The following is a 19,529-nucleotide window of genomic DNA, read 5'->3' as shown; positions in this document are numbered from 1 at the left end:
TATTTTTTTGTCTAAAAGGTTTTTCTCAGTTCCACCAGTCTCTTAAACACTGTTGTTATCTGAAAGAAGTGAAAGATGTTCTCTTGGACCGCTGGAGTGATACAGATGGTATGCTAGCCCCTGGGTGTGACACGGGGTGTAATTCAAACGTTTGGGAAAGATTTGGACCTGAGAGAGAAGGTATAGCTTGTGTTTGGACAATAGGGGACTGTGGTTCTTCTAGTCATTCCTTTTCTCAATTAAAAAAGTATTGTTTTTCTTTGTCCCAGAGCCGATATTGACAGACTTTGGGGCTCACTTGGTCCCGTATACCACACAGGGCTTCCCCTGGTCACAGGATAGCATGGCTAGGACTTGCTAAAGTATTTTTGACAGTCATAATTTATTTTCTGTCCTTTTTTTCGTATTATAGTTATGAAATCGATGCAAGGTTTTTGATGTTCTGATGATTTGATACTATGGTGCTGGTAGATCAATGCAACGGTATTTTGTGTGAATTCTGTGTGTTGTCGATGTCTCAATGTCCTATATGAAGGTGTTGCTATTTTCATAATCGTAAAGTTTGCTATTTGCTGTGAATTTCATGCTGCTTACCAATTGCACTTTCTTCCAAATCGTGAACCTTCATATGCATTGCTATTTTGTGTTTATCAAAGGTACATATTGATGCATCTGTACATAGCGTTGAGTTTATAATAAGTATTTAGGACCAGCAATCCCCATGTGTAATATTTTCACCACGACCAGAGTAGAACTTAAAAAATTTCCAAAAACCCCGGAAAAACTAGGGTGTATCTGTCCCTTAAAAAGAGCACTTAACAAGTATTGCCACAAATGGCACCCCCACAATAAAGCACATGCGTTTCCCTAGCCAGAAGAGGGAACATTTGACACTAACATAATCGAATACATGAGGACACATATATGAACTAAATATGCAAGACAGAAGAAGGACAGGAGAGAGGCAGTATTAGAACTGTGGGCCCTCTTTGAGGAGGTACAGACCGATAATCCTATCACACAGAGAAGAAAAGTGTCTGCACCTTGCCAGCCATATGCAAGTATGGAGGTGCTCTCCCTGATGCCCGCCATCCCTGCATTAGGATACACTAACCTGACACCACACGAAAGCAAGATGGCGGCCGCATAGACACATCGCAGCGGGGCTCCCCCGTGGACTGCTTTCACCCCCCCCCCCACTCCCGTTGATACGGCGAATACTGCCTGCTGTGCTGTGAGGTACTTGTCTCAAGGATTTACATACAACGGATGGTGCTGCTCTCTTCCTGGTGTAATTAACGCATTATATTGGCCGGATATTTGGTGTCAGGGTTGAAGGCAGGATTGCGGCCTGGTGCGTCTCAGTACTGGAACTTGCTGCACAACGGTGAATCAGCATTTTTGGAAGGTGGGTGGGACTCACCAAAAGACTCTCTCAATTGGTGACTGGCCTTAGCTCTGGTACTGCCTGGGTTGCTATCTGCATCAAAATGCCACCAAAGCCTGTAAAACTACAGAAAGACAGGGGAGAAATGCTTTTTTCATTGGCAAGACTTGCTGCCTGTGCCATGGCCACCAGACAGAACTCTTCTCTTGAACAGGCTACCACAGGGCCAGGTAAGCCAACTGATTCTCAAGTGGGGAAGCACAGGTCAGAAAGTATGAGTGCAGGAAAAAGAGGAACCAAGCTGCTACCAAGGGCACCAAGGCAGGCCTTGGTACGTGGGAGAGAGCTGTAGGTCCTGGTAATGATGCTCTGCCCATGCCACAGCCTGCAATAACTGAATTATTTACCATCAAGAACCCTGGAGGAAGGCTAAGTCAGCTGTGTAGCGTCGGGCCTCAGGCCCACATGTGTGGAAACAAGGACACAGACACACGGATCGTATGGTGCGATAACTGGCGACGAGTACATGCACCCAGGCCCTTTTAGTGACGGGGCCACGTCACTCGTGGCACCCGTGATGGATGGGTGTGGGGGTGCAGTGTGTCCAGCCCTCGAGGGAGTGGCTGAGATTACAGCTTCCTGCGGGACACTAGAACGTGACCCGCAGGACACTACATTCCTTTCCAACTTTATTAAAGAACAAACAAAATGTTAGTCCAACCTGTGGGGACAAAACGGTTAACTAAAACACCACAGGATCCATCAGTCCTCTGAGACAGGTAGCAGGAAGACGCCAGACGTGGGCTGATGACTCTTCCTGCAGCAGGACCTTCTCGGTTGGCACTTGTAGTTTAACCTGAAAGGTTCAGGACACGACCGCTGACTTGGAGATGTCCGCTGCATAGCGACAGCTCACTTGTGATGACATGTCTTGCATGACTTCCCTTTTGTTGACGTCGGTGATGGTCTGTGGTGAATTCAAACAGTTCTTTCAATGGGATGCGTCATGAGCGGTTCGTGGAGGTGTTGCCTGAGCACTTGTCTCTGTGGACCCTTTTGGCTGTAACCACTGAGCCGTCGGTGGGGCAAAGTCTCTTTTCACTCTCCTGTCTGGAGAGGCCCATTGCCGGGGTTGCTGCGGGACTGCAGGAAGGCTACGCTGGGGCCACTTGTGTGCCGACTGGGGCAGCTGCAGGACCACCTAGGAGCCGTTGCTTGGTCGCACGCACAACCCTCTAGGGTGGAGGTGTCTTGGCCGATGCTTGCTCTCACTACCACGGTTCAGGGCTGTGCCCGGTTCACAAGTAGCCTCTGGGCTCTTCTCTTGGCTGGTGTGGCAACAGCGTGTGACTCCAGTCCATCGATACTCTGGGAGTGGTGTTTGACGCATATGGTGATGGCTGGCGTGATGGCGGTTGCCAGCCATGTGGTGACTCAGGATGACAGGTGGTGGTGACGTGATGGGAGAGTTGGATGTCAGGAGGGACTTGGTAGCCCTGTGCCTCCGCCTTGTTGAGGTTGAGTTTCAGTGTTGGCGTGACACGTAGTGTGTGGATCCTCTCTTGCCTGGCTTGGGGCCACTGCCGACTCCGTCTTGAGGCGGTGTGAGGAAAGACACTTGATACTGATCTTCACCCATGGCATCTACAGTCAGCAGTCTAAGTCAAACGGCATCCCTGCTCCTGACACTCTGGGGTGGACGATCGTCTGGCGATGCGTTGGGATGATACACGGTTTGCGTTTGCAGTGGCTTGTGTTCGGCTTTCCCGCGAGGCTGTATCCAGGGACGCCGATTGACGCTCACCTGGGGAAACTTTGGGATGATACTCGGTCTGCGCTTGCTGCAGCTTACTCTTGGTTCTCCATTGAGGCTGTATCCGGGGACGCCGATTGACGCTCACCTGGAGACGCATTGGGATGAGACCCAGTTTGCGCTTGCTGCGGCTTACTCTTGGTTCTCCCTTGAGCCTGTGTCCAGGGACGCCGATTGATGCTCACCTGGGGAAGTGGTGGGATGAGACTCGGTTCTCACTTGCTGCCGCTTTCGTGTGGTTATCCTTAGTGCTGTCACCAGGGCCGTCGGTCCGCCTTGGTGTCTGTCTGGTGTCTTTGGAGGTGTTCTTGGGTTGTGTTGCTACGAGTCCTTGTGCTTCTCCTCTCTTTGTCTTTGACACACCTGCATCTGTGCCGCTTCTTCTGGGTGACATGGTTTCCACTCTTCTGCTTCTTCTCTGGGTGCAGTGACATGTACCATGTTCTAGCAAGGACAACGGGCCTATTAACTTCAATGGTCTCCGGACCATATGGGCGAATCTTCAGTCGCTCTTCTCGGCTGCATGGCAAGCAGCCACTCATATTGGGTGCTCTTTCTTCAGGCAGATTCTTGACGCTCCTACTCCGGGTGTTCCCTCTCCATGGAATGACTTCCACGGGCAGTGGTGAGCTGTGGTGGCGGTTGGCCACTTGCGGTGTACGACTCATCAGCCCTGGGTCACTGACGACTCATGAGCGAGCAGTGTGAGGGAGGACACTGTTGCGTTTGGCCCCTCCGGGCTCCGTTGCTGCTGTGGAGACGTAAGGAATCTCCCTGCCGATTCTAACAGTGCTTCTTTTGGTGGGGATGTCTCTATCTCCTGGGTGCTGGCCTGTACTGGTAGGTTCACTGGCACTGTCGTCTGCACGTATCCGACATGGCGCGGTCCATCTTCTCCTTTGGCACTCTCTTCTGGCACCGGGGTGCCTGTGGTGAGGCTTGCGGTTGGGCCTGTTCACCAGTAGGAGCGGGTGATGCAACCTCTTCCCCGGTGGTGTCGTTGGGCAGCCAAGTGTGGTGCGTGCTCCGCACCAGTCTTTTCTTGTGTTGTCGATGGGGACAGCTCCCTTGAGACGTTGCCGTCTGTTCCGCTTTCTTGCGTCTTGTAGTAGCGTGGAGTCTACAGTGGCACTCCTACTGCAGTGAGTGTCGCCGACTGGCTCGAGCGGCTGGTCTGCATCTTGGACTTCTTGGGGCCTTAGGGTGGGTACGGAAATATTTGCACTTCCGCTGACTATTTCTACTTTGTCACTGTGGTACCTTTGGCTGTGCAGGGTATTCTGCTGATCCCTGGTAGGTTTCCTTTTGCTGCGAGTGTTGTGCACGCTTTGTGGAGGTGCTGTGTCGCGCACCACTCCTGGGGGTACTATGGCTACTTGTGGTTGTGTCAGACTGTGCTTTCGCGCTATGTGCACGGTCGTCATGTACTTCAGTGTGGGGCTTGTCCGTTTGATGTGGGTGAACCTTTGCGCTCCATGGGGCTATTTGCTGCTGCTGTAGTGATCTCCTGCCACTGGGGGGCGAGGGGGGTGTTTCACTCAGCATTAGCCCTGACTGTGTCTCTTACAGCCTTTCTCCATTTCATGGGCTTGCTGCTTTGGTAGCCATGATGGCCATTTACTGCTGGAGGCTTGCATCAGTGTTTCTGTGCTTGTGGTGTTGCCAGACAACCACTGGGCTGGGGTTGTGTAGCGGTCACTTCTCTCATTGGAGGCGTTCCTTCCTTATGTCCATATACACCGTTGTTTACTCCTTGGTTTATATTTTTCCACAAGGCACGTATTTAGCTGCCTTTCTCCCTGAGCTGATCGTACCCCACAGCCGTCCCTTTTTAGGTCTCGGACCAACGGCTGGCTTGCCAGCCGGAAGTCGGAGAATTATTGTTGTTCAGTGTGTAGAGTAAACGAGGCTTGAACCCGCCTCTGTCCTCCATTGGCTGGCTTCCTAAATGGAGGCCAGCCATTGGAGGAGGGAGGCGTCACTCAAAACAAGCCCCGTCTCTTTCGGATTCGGGGGCGTGTTGGTTCTGCTCTTTCCACTTTTAAGCCCTGCCCCTTTTGGGGATGGCCAAACACGCCCCCGAATCCGAAATCTGCGGAGCTTTGCGGCCGCCATTTTGTTTTTTATCGTCTGCCGGTGAGGGTCGTCTTGGTCTTGAGCCGTTGCTTTCCTGTCTTCTTCTCCCTTCCTATTCTTCCGGTCCTCTAGAATTCTTCAGACAACTCATCCTTCTCTCCTTCCTCTCCTCCTCTGTCTATCTTCCTCGCCCTTTCTTTCCTCTCCTTTGCCGTCTACGATTGGTCTCTTCCGCCCCGTCCTGCCTCTCTTCCCCCGTCCCATGCAGTTGGCTGCCATCCCCGGCATTCGGATCTTTTCAAATATTCCTCTTATTGTGTTGCCAGTGTTTACAGCAAGCATGGGCGTCGCCCCTTGCCCCTGACCCCTGCAAAGTGCCCTCACCCCCCCCCAGCAGAGCACACACGGACAGCAGACGAGCCCGCTTTTGACCCCCTGCATCGGTGAGGTGAAGGAGGCTGCCGGAATACTTAAAGATACACCCTGCAGTACCTCCCTTTGTCCCAAGAGGGCCGGGCCGGAGCAGTGAATCAACCTTGAGGTGAGTCTGGGTCCCGGTTCTTACTCTGTAGCAGCTGGAGGCACACGCGAGAGAGAAGGGCTCCCCCCCCTTTAAAACCGCGGGGCAGGAAGCTCTCCTTCTACACTCCCGCAAACCCACCCCAAACAGCAGTGGGGACTCGCACCATCACCCCAGTGCACCCGCGTCGCTCTCAGTGTGCTGGTCGTGGTTCCGGTGCTGACCGGTTCTCCAGGTAATCCTCAGGCTGTCGGACGGATCAGCTGGGCTCACCACTTGCTCGCCGTCGCTCAGGAGTTCCTGCTCCGCCTGGCCTCACACCAGCAGGAATCCTGCTTGCCTTCCTGGGCTGTCTCCTCTGCTGGGCCACCTTCAGTCGTGTGGGTCGCGGACCTGGTTCCTTTATTTTGTGAAAAACGGCCAGAATTATCGACGCCTCCCAGTGCATGATTATAAATATAGATACATCGGTTCAGGAGCTAACCTCGTTTTCTGAGCTGCTTCAGAGGAGCACGAGAGTCCATACAATATTTGAAAGCGGGGTTAGTGTGTACCCATGTGCCGCAATTGATTCAGTATACATTCCCACTTGTACAAACACCTCTTTTGAACAGTGCGTTTACCTACACATTCATCTCTTGTTACCTCAGGAGGAGGAGCGTTGCTTAACATCACTGTGGTTTCAATTGCGCCCGCCCGCACAGGATCTCAGCATCGGGGAGGGGGGGCGCTAGACTGGAGTGCGGGTAGCAGCTGGTATCCGGCGCTCTGCCAACATACATTGCCCCCTGCCTACCTCCTCCACTCCTGGCTCAGCTCCCTCTCGCCTCAGGGCTCCTATGCAGTGCCCTCAGTTTTCTCTTCTGCAGAATGCCTTTCTGTACCTGAGCTATTTAACATAAGTGATGAAAGTACTGTCCGAACACCTGTCCCTCCCTTGTGTCCCGAGAGACTTGGGTTACGGCTTGCTCATGGTTCGTGGTATTGTCCCCCCCCCCCGCGCGAGTCCCGCAAGTCCCGCAGTGTGTATTTACAGCACGACTCCCAGTTTCTCTTGAAGTGCTCTGAAATGACTTTCATAGGGAACGGTTCTACATGAATGAGATTCGTAGCCCTGTATTCTCTTTGCCGTGCATCACCTCAGTAAAAACCAAAACCTGGCTTCGGTAACTGTGTCTATCCTTCACTTCCTGTGTCTGTCCTTCACTTCGGAGCATATCCGTAGGTACGGGGGGAGCCTGGGGGTGACAGGGCATGCTATAATTGTGTATGACTCACTCAGATGGCCGAATTAGACCGACATATATTCAACATTGTGCCCAGAGCACAGAGTGACGTCTGCTTTTGTACGTGTGATGCAACAAATATAAACCGGTCCTGCTGTAACTTCCGCGTCCTCCTTTTGTCTTCTTTTCCCCTTCCTATCTCCTGCATTACTCTGCTAGCTTCCCCAATTCCCTCCGCTCTTCCTTTTCTCTGTGGCTTTCCTCAGTCTTTGTCCTGCTTTCTCACCCTACTTACTTTCTTCTCTCTCTTTCCTTCTTTCTCTGTTTGTTTCGTGCACACCAGCTCTCTTAGTTAGTTAACCGGCTCTCAGGTTACACAAGCACATTTCTTTTTTCTCCCACTTTATTTCAATGTTTTGTGAATAACATGACAAACATTACTAATGTGCCGACCCAGTGCGCACTCGAGTAATAAGTCCTAATAGCATAAATGCATAAGGAGGAGATTGAAAGATGAGCCGCGTTTGTGGGGTGGGTGTGTGAGTGTTTGTGGGGGGGGGGGGCAGGGGTGGAATCTCGAGCTCCATTTGTACAATTGAGGGAAAGAAGAAACTAGGCAAAGGAAATAGGAGTAATAATCTATTAATGTTTCTTAGGGCGTTTGAACCCGCCCCTATTGGCATTGTAAATGACAAAGCCATTTATTTAACCATTAAGCTATTGGCAATGTAAATGACAATGCCATTTATTTATGATTTAAAAAAATTAAATAAATAAATAAAAATGTCATGAGCAATGCCAATAGCTCTGCCTTTAATAATGCCGAGACCATTGCATTGTAAATGCTTCTTTCCCTATATTGCTGGCTTGATAATTGCCTTTGTTCAATCCGCGATTCCACAGAATGGCCACTAGGTGGCGCTGCTGCTCCTTCTACTGCGGTTTAGGCCTCTGGTTTTCTTTAACTCGGCGTCTTTTGATGCGAACTGTTTCCCCTCTCTCTTGCACCATGTTGGGGCTCGGTCACCTGGATATCGGCCCGCTGCTGCTGGCACAATGCAGCATGGGCAACCTGGCCTCTTCCTCGCAGGTCGCATTGATTCTCAGGGAATAACGGTTACGGGGCCCCTCCAGGGCTGCTCCTGTGTCCTGCTCAGTGGTCGAAGTGGGGAAAAAAAAGTAGGGGAACTGTGGGCGGAGAATCAGAGGGCGGGAATAACCTGAGGATTGGATCAGTGGGCGGAGTTAGAGGTGTGGCCAGGATGCACAAAACATCCCAATCTTTAGTATTTGTGTGGCATTTCACTGACCAGTTACAGATTATTATGTTATGTAATTCAACCAATGGATACACATGATTATTTAACGATTAATATGAGCTATTGACATTAGAAACATATTCCACTTTGTGAATTTATTTTAATCACAGAATGTCCCAAAAATGCTTAAAAGTGGAAGCACGAGCCATTTGTTTCCGAGCCATGGAGTTTCTGTCGTCAGCAATATACACGGAGACAATCAATGTTACGTGTGTGTAAATGACTGTATAGGAAATGTTACATAAGACAAAGGACTACAAGGTGTAGGAGTCACATGATAACCATACTAGTAGACAGTATAGTTTAATAGTGATTGGCCTGGAGAAACACAAACTCAGAATGTAAAACTTAACACCATGATTGGGGGTTCTCTTTAAAAATCATTATTGATTTGTATAAAAAATGACACTTTTTGCAACATTAGGATAATCAAAGGCTTAGGGAAAAAACCATAACGCTCTAGTTTATACCTTGCAGTTTGTATGCAGCTCTTAGATGAAAGTTAATAGCTCACTGTTCTTTGTTAGGATTTTAACTTATAAACTTCAAGTAGCAAAAGGATCTCAGTGACAAAAGCAGTAACCCACTGACCTATTTACAATATGTGCACTTTGTGATGGGCCTGGTACATTTTCCTTGCAGCAGGCACATTAACCCACTGCGCTATCTTTCCATGAGTCAAAACTTCCACTAGACAAATCTCCGATCTCGCTCTAGGAAGACGTTTATTCATCAGAGTTATCATGACATTATTATTATTCCCGAAAATAGCTGGCGGCCAGGAAGGAGGCATAAAGTGCCTTTAAAACCATAATATACGACGCCCCCACTCAAAGTCAGCGCCCGTTGCGGTCACACCAGTCGCACCGCCCTAGAGCCAGCTCTTCTCAGGGGTCCTGTGACCTCAGTGACAGAGTCACTGTTGCTCTAGGGTCTGCTACTTCGTAGGCCTGCCCGCAAGACTGGAGGTGAACTTCAGTATGGATTGTGGTGGACAAGCCTTCAAGGTGAACCCACACTTGCCACTGCTAGGGTCCACCTACTGTTGCCAACACACCAGGGCTTTTCTGGTGGCTTCTAAGGTCTGGCATGGGAATGTGCTCCCTCAGGAGAGTGGTCTGGGGGACTGTTCATGAAGGCTGAACCTGGTTCCCTAGTTCTAAATTTAGCAGCTTGCAGTTCTGCCCCCAGAGCTACATCTGCTCCCTCACTGAACACCATACTGCCCCACTGAGAGAAACTCATACTGCCTTCAGCTACAATCCAATTTGACCTGCTATAAATAACCGGATGCGACTCAATTCAAATTACACACTAGGCAAGAGCAATATGCTGCCTAAAAGAAAAGGTAACAACTGGAAAAAGCAAACACTCATAAGGAATGAAAGATTTAATAAAGCATGTAAAATGTAAGCACGAACATGGTGAACTTAACGCTTTTAAAGTCATTATTCAGAAATCAACAAGTATTTTTGCCTGAAAAGTTAAGGACATAACTACAGGGCCCAGAAAGGACCCATTTCAATGTCCACTGCTTATATGCTTACAAAACATAAGCAGTACGGTTTCAAAAGACCACATTTGTGAACACAAAGCCGCCGTACACATTTCGTTTTCCAATCCTCCCATCAACCAGGTATTGCAGTACACCTCCAGGTAGGGCCGGTCCTAGGATTTTCGGGGCCCTGGGCAAAAGGGAATGTGGGAGGCCCCTGAAATCTACATAAGTGACACCTTCTGATCTCAGGGAAGCTGCTTTGTGCAGACTCCACTTGGGCCTCAGCTCCTCTTCTCAGCCACCCCAAGCAACTCTTGTACAGCCTATTTCGAACTGAACGTGTGAGAATTGCTTGGGGGCTGAGTTAAACCTGTGGGGGATAAAGTGCTGACAATGGGCGCCCTGCCGAGTCTCTGAACTGGCTGCCTGAAAGGTGTACCCTCCCCTAGGCCTTCCCACACCATCCCTTAGAGGCCCCACAAGGGGGGCTCCTCCCATGAGCCCGTTTGTGAAGCATTTCTTTCACTCTGATCCTGGCAGACAGAGTGCCAGGCCCTGGGCAGCTGCCCACACTGCCCATGCCTAGCGCCGGCCCTGCCTCCAGGTAGGAGGTACTGGAGGAAAACGATGCTGTTCAAAGAAAGACAAGAAAACAAAAGTAGCGCTTTACTGGCCAACTCTGTAAAGTGGCGCTAATGTGTTGGGGTTTGAAAAAAATTATCTGGCCACTTTAAGAATGCTCCATCTTGCTTTATTAAATTATTTTTCAGAGTTTGAACATTTTATTTCCAAGGCTGCACTTTGGAATAGAAAAATGTCAAAACGGTATTTCCAGCTAAAGTGGTTTTCTTTTTTGCATCCATTTCACAAGGGTACAAATGGACGACAGTAGAGACGGTGAGAACCATTTCTTAATTCATGATTTTCGGAAAAGTGAGAAGGAGTTAGACAGAACGAGAGGGAATAGGAGTAAGAAAGAGGGGGGCAGCTGCCAGCGGCAGAGCAGAAGCGGACACCTTCCTTGTCTTGTCAGGGCAGGAAGTAAGAGACAGAGACCTTTTCCTTCTCTGATCCCCGCCCGTCCACGAACAGAATATTTCTGACGTCCAGGGACGCATGTTCATAATAAAAAAGTAGGGTAACGGAATCTACAGAATTAAAGAAGTAGGGGCACGCTGTGCCCTGCCATTCCCGCCCACTTCGACCACTGGTCCTGCTACCACGCATTGTTCACTCCCATAGGCGGAGCACCATTGCTAAAACGGCTGCCAGTGACCTAGACGCAACGGGAGGCCATCTCTGCACAGCTGAATCTCGTCTTACCTCCCAGTAAGTTTTGTGTTGAGTTCCCACAGCGCGAGGTGGGGAAAATGTGAAAACCCACAGGTTTGCAGGGCCTCGCTATTATTGGCAGCCATGCACCTGTACCTCTCCTTGTGTCTTGATCAGCTTTACCCCCTTTTCACGCACTGGGTTGGGCTTGCTTCAGTGGTGCAGTCCTGGCTGGGCTACGCGGTAACCCTTGCTCGCCACTGCCCGAGTACCGGGCTTCACATCATTGTTCCCACCTCAGCAGTCTTTCTCGCACCCGGCACTCTTGCTTCACGTGCTGCGCGGGGGCTGGAGCTGCCGCCTGGAAGTCTCCAGTGCCTCGCCTTGGGGGTGTCACTCTCCCCGCTTTGGGCTCACCTTCTGCCCGATGGCTGTGCAGGCCCTTCAGCTGCGGGGTAGGCTCCCGCTGTCCGCATGCAGGTCGCGGTCACTCTTCTTCCCGCTGCGGCCTCTTAATCAGTCACCGGGCTCGCCTCATGCCAGGCGGGTCGTAGCGACCAATGCGGGTGGGCTCCGCTCGGCTCGCTTCTCACGTGGACCTCTGTAGGCTAGGGGGCATGCCTCAGACTCCGGATTCGCCACATGGGACTCTTATCTGTCTGACTGTTGTCGGATCAGGTGACGCCTTACGTTCTAGGCCATCGCAGGTGCGGGGTGGACTCCCGATCACCTCTTTCTGCCTCAGGGGTCTTCCCTTGCCCTGGGGCTATCGGGCACGTCTGGCGCCTCCCTGCAGGGGGGTGCCCTAGACACGGGCTTTACTCTCCCCTTTTTCCGATTTGCTGGGCTGCTGTACGCACGGGCACAGCCCCCTCGTCGCCAGTGTAGCATCGGGCCTCAGGCCCACATGGTGTGGAAACAAGGACACAGACACACAGATCATATGGTGCGATAACTGGCCACGAGCACGTGCACCCAGGCCCTTTTATTGACGGGACCACGTCAATCGTGGCACCCGTGATGGATGGGTGTGGGGGTGCAGTGTGTCCAGCCCTCGAGGGAGTGGCTGAGATTACAGCTTCCTGCGGGGCACTAGAACGTGTCCCGCAGGACACTACAAGCTGGGCACTATTGAGAAGCGGGACCTTTGTGTCACCATGGCTCCTGTTGCATGGGCAGGGAAGACTTCAGCACCAGGCACAGACCCAGTCGATTTAGGCAGGACATCGTCTGGGCCACATGAACAAATCGTGAACTCAGAGATTGATGGGCTGTGGGTCCGTCTGAGTAATTCTATCGTGGGAGGACAGGGCTCGCTGTGTGAAGGCGCTGGAGCCAACGATATATCTCAAACTGTCACTTTTGTGCAGGCAGGGTACAGCAAAGGAGGGGTGTAACAAGGAACACAGCATAGGGCAGTACAGAACAGCAGTAGTGAATGATCTTACCTCGGACGGGGCACATACCTTCTTTTCCTTGACAGATGGCTCAGAGGGCCCTAACTCATATCTCAACGAAACTAGTGGCACTAACTATTCAATGTCGCAGTCCAGTACACTGAAAGCACCTAAAACAGCCTTCAAGCGCCTGAAGCACCAAAAGGCCCGTAAAGGCAGCACAAAACCGAAGAGTAGGAGAGCGAAGAATTTAACCGGCAGCAGCTTGAAATGGGATTACTCCCACACAAAGATGGTTGGGACGCCCGAGGGAGCACTAGCCCAGAAGGAAATAGTTTTATCTGTCAAGCAGCCAACGGTGGCCCTGTCGGCAAACCCTGAGCTAAACTTAATTTTGGATTCCCTTAAAGAACATTGGGCTGAGACACGGGCAGATAGCAGATGGGCAAGACATGCTGCGCAAAAACTGGAAGGCGTCGTTGAAAGGTGGGGAAGGCATGGTCTGAGATTGGGGAGCGCCTGAGCTGCATTGAGGATAGAACCACAGCCTTGGAGGTAGTGGTCACAGAGGTGAAAGAACAAGCTAAGATGCATGAGTTCCAATTAATAGATGTGCAGTGGAAGCTGGAGGACATGGCAAACCGACAACGTAGGAATAATCTTCGGTTTCTTCGAATTGATGAAGGCCTTGAGGGGGATAATATATGCGCGTACATGCTAGATCTCTTAAAGACTGCTGTCCCGAATTGTCAGGATGGGACTGGCCTACGGAAGTTCAAAGAGTACACCGGTTTCCGATGACCCCTAATAAACCTGTCCAGGATGGCAGGAACTTAAGACAACCACGGTCTATCTTCGAATTTTTTGTGGGCAACTTTTTGCTTCGCCAGGCTATTTTTGAGAAAGCCCGCCCGGATGCAAGTTGGACGTACCAAGGATCATCATTTTTCTTGCGCCTTGAATCTTGCTATACAACTGTTGAGCGCCGGTGGTGTCTGCAACAGATTATCAAACCATTCCAAGATGCTGGCTTCGAAGAATATTTATTGGCTCCAGCCAGACTGAAAACTATTTTTTGTGGCTCTGCTAAATTTTTTGCATCGGAAATTAAAGCCAAAGAATATCTGTGTCAGGTCTCGGTGGGCAGTGGTAATGCATAAGTACTGGGACTTGCTGTATGAATTGACCTGATTACCGTAATATTAGTGATGGTTTTTCTTCTGGTTTTCTTTTTCTCTCTTTTCTCACTCGGTACTGTTTTGAGGTGGGAGCGAGGGGGTTTACATCTGAGAGGGGGCGTAGGGAGCCGTGCGGTGTTGACCTCCGGTCTCCATCATACAGACCCATTTAGTCTAGCAGCTTTCACCAGTGGGGCGTGGCGGGTGGAGGTGGGGGGCTGACAGGAGTCTGAGGGCTTGTCAGGGAGAGGGAGAGGGTCGGGAAGGGGGTGGAGGTTGGGGGAGTGACGGTGTGATAATCAATACACAGCAAGTGGATGTAAGAGTAATTGTGAAGATGAAATTTGCCGTTTCAAAAATACAGCGGCACTATGAATATGGATATAGCCTGGAGAGTGTGTGGGCAGCAGTTAGGTGCAAAGTGGATTCTACACAAAATATAGGATGGGATAGCAGCATGGTATATGCTTCATTAGGGTGGTATTTTCCGATGGTTTTAGACAGCCTCTGAAGAGCTATGACTAGCTTGCAAATCGCCTCTATTAACATCTGTGGATTTAATGATAAACTACAAAGGAGGCGGGTGCAAGAGGATTTACGTTTTTTAAGAGCAGATGTGTACTGGTTACAAGAAGTCCACGTTGCTGGTAGGGACAGAGCTCTGCTGAACACCTTTGTATTGAAGGCTGTTTTCTATACGACACAAGAAGGAAGGGGGGGGGGGGTCTTTTACTTCATGTACAATTTACGCCCCAGTACTAGATTCTCCCAGTTTGTTTAATTTCTTGGCAGCGGAATTCCCTCTTGGCCCGGGCCATTTGTTGTTTGTGGGGATTTTAATCTAAATGGTTCAAGGGGGGCTATGTAGCAGCAAATAAAGTTATGCTGGGCGCAAGCTGCAATCCTTCAAGTCCCTGGGTCATTTGCAGAAGGAACTAGGGCTGATTGATGTCTGGGCTTCGTTGAAGGCACCTGACGCAGGATACACCTATAATTAGGCTTCCCATAGCAACTTTGCAAGACTGGACTATTTTTTTGCATCACCCGCATTGGCCAATGGAGCGCAGGTTGAACTATTTCCTAGAGTGGTGTCCGATCACAACACAATAATTTTTGTTTGAGTTCTCGATGACAGTTAGTTGTCTAGGGTACCTAGAAAATGGACATTTGAGAGGGGACTGTTGCTGGAACCTGACCATGTCAAACAAATGAAGTCTTGGATTGTTTTTTTGAGCTAAATAAGGGGAGTGCCTTTGGGGTAATAGTTTGGGAGGCATGTAAAGCTGGGGTAATGAAACCCCGAGTTTTAGCATTACCAAACAGAAGCAGGCGCTGGGATGCAGCAGAGAGCTTTAGCCAAAGCTAAGCAGATTTCAAGCAGAACTAATTTGTGCTGTAAAAACCAGGAAAGATTCTGCCCTCACTCTGAACCTGATAGCTATCAGTAAGGCTTGTCTAAATGAACATTTTGCAGAGAAAACAGGTGGGAAGTGTCTGCCTAAAGAACAGGACCGCTACGAGTATAGCAAGCGTATTGGACAGTTTCTTGCAGTTAGGGCACGGTAACAGAGTGTGGCCAGCTGTATGAGTAAAGTACAGAATAAGCAGGGAAATATAGTCATGGACCCCTGTGAAATTACAGTGGCATTCAGGGGCTTTTATGCTGACCTTTATAGGGGTACCCCTGACTGTGGCCCCACGCTTTTAGATATTGGCATGGCAGATCAATCGAGCAGTATCACAGATGATGAGAGATTGGTGCTAGGAGGTGTTATGCGACATGAGGAACTACAGGTGGCTATGTTCGCCTTAATGAGGGATATGGTCCACCCCAAAGCAGTTGGGGTGGACCATATCCCTCCTGAATTTTATAAGGTATGCTATACAGAAATACATCAGGAAATGCTGAGCCTGGTTAATGACCTTAAAACTGGGGCTTCCCCGTGGGTCATGGTGTATTGCCAATATAATTATTTTCTTTAAAAAAGGCAAGGACCCCACAGAATTAGGTTCATATAGACCAATCACATTACTTAACAGTGATGCGAAGGTCTACTCTAAAATCTTTGCCACCCGTCTGTCGGGCATAATACATCGATTGGTGTCAGAGCGGCAGCATGGGTTCATTCCCGGCAGAGGGACTACGGATCACGTTCAGAGGGTAATTTCTCTATTTGTTGCAACTGAAGTCTTGGCAAAAACTATGGGGGTGGCCTTATTGGATGCGGAAAAGGCCTTTGACTGGGTGTCGTGGGCCTTTTTGGAGAAAGTACTGGAAGCAAATGGTCTGGGGGTAGATTTCATTGATGCAATTTGTGCAATGTATAACAAACCTAAAGCCTGCCTACACATATTGGGACATGAATCATAACCCTTCACAATAGAGAGGGGCACGAAACAGGGTTGTCCTATCTCCCCTTTGTTATTTGTGATATTTATTGACCCTTTTCTCAGGAGGTTGGAATCTTCGCTGGAAATTGTGCTTGTCGGCTTACAGAGCTGGGACACGAAAAACCTGGCCTATGCTGATGCTGTGGCCATAATTAACAGCAACCCAGACAGAGCTCTGCGGGCTGCTGAGGAGATTACAGAAGACTTCGGGATCAGATGTGTGTTTCTGCTAAATAGGGCTAAAAACCAAGTATTGATTAGCAGTCATACTCTTGCCTCTGATAGTAGGATTACGAATGAAGCCATATATTTAGGAATATGTATCACTGCCAAGGTGGAGCATATAATCGATCTAAACCTAACTCCCATTCTTGAGAAAGCCAAGAAGGATTTTATATGGTGGGATACTCTGAGGCTCTCTATAATGGGGAGATGTAACTTAGTCAAGATGATATGCTTTCTTAAACTGCTATATGTGTTTCGCACTGTCCCATTGGAGTTTAATACTGAATGGTTTAAGAAAATTGATAGATTAGTGGCAAGCTTTATTTGAGCATATGGGAAAACTAGGAGAGCTAATACTTTTATGTGCTTACCCAGAGTGGGGGGGGCGCTCCCCAATTTTAGATTATATTATTTTGCTGCGCCTTGCAGTGCTATTATATATTTTGTAACTGCCGGGCAATAGAATGTTGAGCAATCGGTTATGTACTCCATTTATGAGCTTCTGATTGGCAACGCAGCCCATGGATGTTTACTGAAGTTTTCTGAGCCAAGTTATTTTAAGCGAACCGGCTTCAAGACCTTGTATGCCACATTTCAAAATTGAGCGATGGTCCGAAAGAAACTGGGGGTGGGTAGGTATAGCATACACACTCCCCTGATCCTGAATGAACAATTGCCTAGCATATTTCATGACAGCTGTCACTAGATGGGGAAGTGGCGGGCTGGGAAGGGTAAACAGTCAAAATATCGAGTAAAAAATATCGAATGGACATAATATCGAGTTTAAAATATAGAATGGACAAAATATCGAATGGACAGAATATAGATATCAAAAATATCGTTTTTAAGGTAAGTAATGTAATATCGAATGTTAAAAATATAGAAAGTTAAAATATCGAAGTATATAATATAGGTTATTAAAATGATCGAATTTTTAATAATATCAAATTTTTTATAGTGTTTTTTTATGTTATTATATGTGTGAAAAGTGTGTATTTATGATATAATTTATTTTAATTAATGAATTTTGTTTTTTTAATTTTTGCGTAATTTAATTCTGTAGCGGGTTGTGGGTTTATAGGGGAATAGGGTGGGAAGTAATTAAATTATAATTAATTAAATATGTAATTTTTTTTATTGGTATTCATTTTTAATTAATTGTTAATTAATTTATATTTGGTAATTAATTAAATTTTAATTGGCAATTATTTTAATTAATTGATTAATTGCTAATTATGTTAATTTTACTAATTTATTTTCTGTAGCAGGTTGTGAGTTTATAGGGGAATTGGGTGGGAAGTAATTTATTTATAATTAATTAAATATGTAAATTTATTTATTGGTATTCATTTTTAATTAATTGTTAATTAATTTGTATTTGGTAATTAATTAAATTTTAATTGCCAATTAATTTTTATTTAATTGATTAATTGCTAATTATGTTAATTTTACTCATTTATTTTCTGTAGCGGGTTGTGGGTTTATAGGGGAATAGGGTGGGAAGTAATTTATTTATAATTAATTAAATAATTCAATTTATTTAATTGTATTTAATTTGAATTAATTGTTAATTCATTTTTAATTGTTAATTAATTAATTGTTAATTTGTAATTAATTTGTATGAATAGGTAACTAATTGTAATAATTAATTTTAATTTGTAATTTTAATTGATTAATTATTATATTATATTAAATTGGTAATTACTTTTAATTAATTTTTTTATAGATATTAATTTATATATTTTTAAATATTATATGAAGTATTTACTTTCCCTACTGTTGCACTCTCTGGAGTGGGAATAGTAATTTTTACCCCTACGCTATCCAACACTTTCCCTACTGTTGCACTCTTTGGAGTGGGAATAGTAATTTTAACCCCTACGCTATCCAACGCTTTCCCTACTGCTGCACTCTTTGGAGTGGAAATAGTAATTTTAACCCCTACGCTATCCAACGCTTTCCCTACTGTTGCACTCTTTGGAGTGGGAATAGTAATTTTTACCCCTACGCTATCCAACGCTTTCCCTACTGTTGCACTCACTGGAGTGGGAATAGTAATTTTTACCCCTTCGGTATCCAATGTTTTCCCTACTGTTGCACCCACTGGAGTGGGAATAGTAATTTTTACCTCTACGCTATCCAACGCTTTCTCTACTGTTGCACTCACTGGATTGGGAATAGTAATTTTTACTCCTACGCTATCCAACGCTTTCCCTACTGTTGCACCCATTGGAGTGGGAATAGTCATTTTTACCCCTACGCTATCCAACGCTTTCCCTACTGTTGCACTCTTTGGAGTGGGAATAGTAATTTTAACCCCTACGCTATCCAACGCTTTCCTTACTGTTGCACTCTTTGGAGTAGGAATAGTAATTTTTACCCCTACGCTATCCAACGCTTTCCCTACTGTTGCACTCACTGGAGTGGGAATAGTAATTTTTACCCCTACGCTATCCAACGCTTTCCCTACTGTTGCACTCACTGGAGTGGGAATAGTAAGTTTTACCTCCACGCTATCCAACGCTTTCCCTACTGTTGCACTCACTGGAGTGGGAATAGTAATTTTTACCCCTACGCTATCCAACGCTTTCCCTACTGTTGCACCCACTGGAGTGGGAATAGTAATTTTTACCCCTACGCTATCCAACGCGTTCCCTTCTGTTGCACTCTTTGGAGTGGGAATAGTAATTTCAACCCCTACGCTATCCAACGCTTTCCCTACTGTTGCACTCTTTGGAGTGGGAATAGTAATTTGTACCCCTACGCTATCCAACGCTTTCCCTACTGTTGCACTCTTTGGAGTGGGAATAGTAATTTTAACCCCTACGCTATCCAACGCTTTCCCTACTGTTGCACTCTTTGGAGTGGGAATAGTAATTTTAACCCCTACGCTATCCAACGCTTTCCCTACTGTTGCACTCTTCAGAGGAAATAGAACATCCCACTGGGAACTAATGAGAACTGTGGTACAGTGATGCACATTTCGGACATGCAATGGGACACCTTCACGCTGATGGATACCTACTGGCAGTGCAGTGAGTTTCCTTACACTCAGTTCATCCCCGGATGGCAGGGCTTTGCTCCCTTGTCACAATGCACACTCGACCCTGGTCATTACCGTTGAAAATCTGTCAGAGTTGCTCCAACACCCGCTAAGGAAGAAGACAACTCTGTTGCATCAGAGTCAAGAAAAAAGAACTACTGAATATTTTGGCTGGGCTCAGTAC

This window comes from Lissotriton helveticus, chromosome 1_1 (genome assembly GCF_964261635.1).
Source record: "Lissotriton helveticus chromosome 1_1, aLisHel1.1, whole genome shotgun sequence".
NCBI classification, from domain to species: Eukaryota; Metazoa; Chordata; class Amphibia; order Caudata; family Salamandridae; genus Lissotriton; species Lissotriton helveticus.
This window is presented reverse-complemented; position numbering follows the sequence as displayed.